We start from the raw sequence: 4,433 nt of genomic DNA, 5'->3' as shown, positions 1-4,433 counted from the left end.
CGTTTTGTTATAACTGTTAGTTTTTCATGATAAGGTATACGGCCAGATTCTGAAACTATGTTAATATCAGGGGTTTTTTTTGAAGTAACAGCGTGGGAGGGGAGGTTGTGTGTGAGTGTCATTTTTTCCAGTCACCGAACGGGGTGGGGCTGCATGGCCGTAGGGATAATTCAAACATCTCTTTAGAGCAGTCTCTAAGATCGCTTTCGGAAGCAATACGAATTGCCAATTTAAAGACCGGTTCCAGCCAGACACCTCATTCAACCCATGGCCTTTTAAAATATCGACGATTTGAAGCCTCGAATATTGTGACGCGAATCGTTCAAACGTACCCAAGTCTCGCGTGCGCGAGTCCACCTGGAGATACCTTGTGTAAACCATCTAAAACAAAAAAAAAAAAGGCTATCAGACGACGCCACATAGAAGAGACGTTACGGGCACGTGTAACTGACAAGTAACTTGTACAAATCCCTCGCAATACATTGTCGTGGAACTTGACAGTGTAGATTTTGCCTAGACTCAATCTAGTCTACAGGCAATAATAATAATAATATAGTGTTCCCGATTCCCTAGAAAGGGGGGCGTGCAACTTCTCGACCTTTGTCACGCATGGCGATCTACTAGAACTGTTAGCGTTGACATTATTTTTAGAAAACATAGCAAAGTTCCCACATTGTGTGAGGATTTGTCTAAGTGGTCCAGCAACATGGAAATGCTGCTGGCCATGAGTCGTCCGAGAGTGACGCAAGGTTAGGCTTGTAATCGAAAATTACGACCGGTCGGCCAGGTCGTGTACCAGGCTCTACATAGAGTATGTAGTTCATTCAGAAGCTAGCCAATTTTTTGTTGTCTGTCTACTACAATATTAAGCCTGTTTAGTGATAGTCGTTTAACTTGCCGCCCACCAACTGCGTGTTCTTGCGAGTTCTGCTTGTTGGCATTCTCATAGCCTTGGTAACAATTGTAAGAATTAGCAACAGTAACGTGCCCAGTCTAAGGATCAGAATATGATCCAACTGCGACAGCGGCCAATTGACAAAGTAGAATTGTCGAGGGCAGCTCTTTTGACGCTCAATATCGTCACGGTTCTAAGTACAATTATGATCAATCGAGCTTCGATGTACACAATATACCATAGACTACTACCGTAATGCAGGCGATTGGTAGCCTTTGTATAAACTGCTATCTGTATTATGTAGACAGAACTTAAATGGTAATAGATAACAGGAACTTAGAAAATGTCTAATTGGATAATTATAATATTAACATCATTCGCATTATTATTGGTATTTATTTCAAATATAATATGTAAACGACTGCCTCGTTCTAAGCCATATTTACCGCGTTTTTTTACAGATTTAAAATTCTCTTTAATTTAAGAAAACCCTTAAGTTTTATGTCGGCTATTCACACATGGCTAGTTACTAATGTGCCTGAACTGATATATTACGTGGATTGCTTTTTACTGTATGAGATTTGATGGTTGTGACGCTCCTATGGAACACGTGTACCTCGTAACGCGGTAAATGGTACAACAATGACCTGACTTAAATAGAAGCAGCAATACATCTAGAGAGGTATATTAAAAGTAATTCGTGAATTCGTCCTCGAATCAACTCAGGACGAGTCTCTAAGCAAGGACGTTAATCCTCTACTTAATCTAGTAACTTCAATAGCGTCCACGTTACTGAGTTAGTATTAGCTGGCCTAAGGATAGCTTCCTCATGATCAGAATCGGCTGTCATATAATTCATGCGGATCCGGCAAAGTTCACGCTAGGTCTGCTTATAGGCACAATTTTAACGCGCGTGCATGGACTATTTGGAGAAAGTACGCATCATCGATATCTAGATAGACAGCATCGATACAGAAAACTATTGAGAGAGAATCTGATCACTTTAACAGGATGTATAGATATTCCGAAAGAAACTTTTAGACTCGAATTTGTGCATTGGCCGCAACGAATAATATCTGGCAATTAAAGATTTCAAGGGGGGTTGCTATTGATCGATCTATTGGGGTTCAGCAGGCAAATCGCTCCTTGCATGCAAATTAGGTACGAGTTTTCCAGTGTACTGTATGTCTCAGCAGTGTATATTCATAAACGTACACCTAAAAATGAATTAAAACTTAACTGATTCGAACCCCCCCCTCCTCCTCCTCCTCCTCCTCCTCCTGCTAGACGACGTTCTACTACCTCTGAGCACAATTTCGCTATTATTAGTAGTATTCGCCGTTATTATATCTTAGTTGCTAACAGATATCTGGCCATCTGTTTAGCTGCTTTAATGATAACGGCAGCTACCGATCTGTTTCGGTTCCGTTAAACATAGAAACAGACGTCAGCGTCACAATCAGCGCGATCATCATTAGCGTTCCGATCAGCAGTAGTAGCGAGTGATGATGAAAAGCGATAGATTTGGTACAGGTGTTATGCAGTCTGTCTCTGTTTGTTTCATGGATGTCTAGAGATGATACAGGTGTAGATGTTGTTTCAAGGTTGTCTGATTGTCCGTGTTGCCCAGCCATGTCGTAAACTGGACTATTACTAGAAACTGCCCTATCTGCTATAGCTACTAATGTATCATGTACAAATTTACTATATCGGCTCGTCGGTGAATGTCTGGAATCATGGTAGAAATGATGCGATTGGCCTGTTTTCGTCTTAAACGTATGCTTATTACAAATCTAATTGAACAGCGTGTAATAACAAAGTATTTGCTCTTTCAGCGCGACACGTCATGTAATCGATATCATAGCAAGTGCAGCCTTGCTAGGGCCTAGAGCAGCAATGGACGCTGAGTCATGCTTATTCGGGACAATAGTTTCAATCGAATAGGACAAAATAATTTCATACGCTCTTTCGACAATCTTCCACGTAAGGATCCATTGTCTAAAGTGGTGATTTGTTCAAAACTACCTGTAGACTAATAGGACAAATTAAGCCTTTGTAAATGAAAAAGAAGCTGCCAGTTCTATAGAATCAGTAACAGGCATTTACTATACCAGATACACATGTGACCAAAAAAAAGTAAAAAGATATTTGTATGGGATTGTACTGCAAATTTTCGTAGAACTTGCAACGCTATCCTGATGACACATAGATGAAAAACATTGCAGCCATTTCGATCTATTTCCTGAGATATATATATATATATATATATGGAATTCTCGATTTTTAGTTGGCTTTTATGGCCATCGACTTGATTCTAAAAACAATATGGCGACTCGTCATTGTCGCGCTCCTGGCAAAAACGAGCGTTTCAAACCGGGCATATCAATATAACGATGCCTAGAGAATATCAACATCAATGTTGAGTTCCTATCAGCGCACAAAATGTCTCTTTTATGTACGTAGAATTTCATTCCACAGGATCGCCCTGTTTTGAGAAGTGGTGTATAATATGTGCACCTAAAACATGCGGGCATCTAGGAGCGTAAACTTGTGCATGGCACTATTAGTAAAAGGCAAGCTCGACATTCTAGGGGCAGCCCCAGGAATGTATTTCAACGCTACTATAGCAAGAAACAATCTGAATACGCTTCGCCATGGCCTTATAAGCATAGCCACGCTTCCATATTTCGAACGAGAGATCATTTTTAGCAGTAATTAGATTGTTCAACCATTCGTTGACTTCCGTGTTAAGCTGCACCAGCTATTTATAACGTCAGTCTATCAAGCAAGTGTATTTACGTACTGTGCCCGATTGCTCGGCCTGCCCGCAAGGTAGGACGACAAGTATTAGTCTGTCCACCTAGGCAGACTTTACTGAAGGGTTCACAGTGCTGCAGCTACGCAGGCAATGGTCAATGATGTGGCTAATGAGCAGTTATAAAGGTTATTGGTCGTAAGAAAGAGGAAAAACAAGGAAAGGCAATAAAGCACCGCCTCTTAGCGAATAGGCACCACTACGACTAAGCCGACCGGCCTCGACTACTGCGTAGACGGCGTCCTACCAGCAGGAGGAGAAATTATCCTGTAGCCTTAATAACAAAACGCAACAGACGGCAATAAACGTTTCTAGCAAATATGGATCGTCCACTAATCGACTAATGATGCAAAACAAAAAGCCATTCCCATCAAGGAAAAAAACGATTTTTAAACCCTCAGCTAGAAATTACATTAACAAAAATGTGTTTATTTGCTCACTTGTTTTTATTTTATCTATCTATCTATCTATCTATCTATCTATCTATCTATCTATCTATCTATCTATCTATCTATCTATCTATCTATCTATCTATCTATCTATCTATCTATCTATCTATCTATCTATCTATCTATCTATCTATCTATCTATCTATCTATCTATCTATCTATCTATCTATCTATCTATCTATCTATCTATCTATCTATCTATCTATCTATCTATCTATCTATCTATCTATCTATCTATCTATCTATCTATCTATCTATCTATCTATCTATCTAT

The sequence above is a fragment of the Varroa destructor genome, unplaced genomic scaffold (assembly GCF_002443255.2).
Source record: "Varroa destructor unplaced genomic scaffold, Vdes_3.0 BEIS01000007.1, whole genome shotgun sequence".
Taxonomy (NCBI): Eukaryota; Metazoa; Arthropoda; class Arachnida; order Mesostigmata; family Varroidae; genus Varroa; species Varroa destructor.
Note: the sequence above shows the minus strand (reverse complement) of the source record.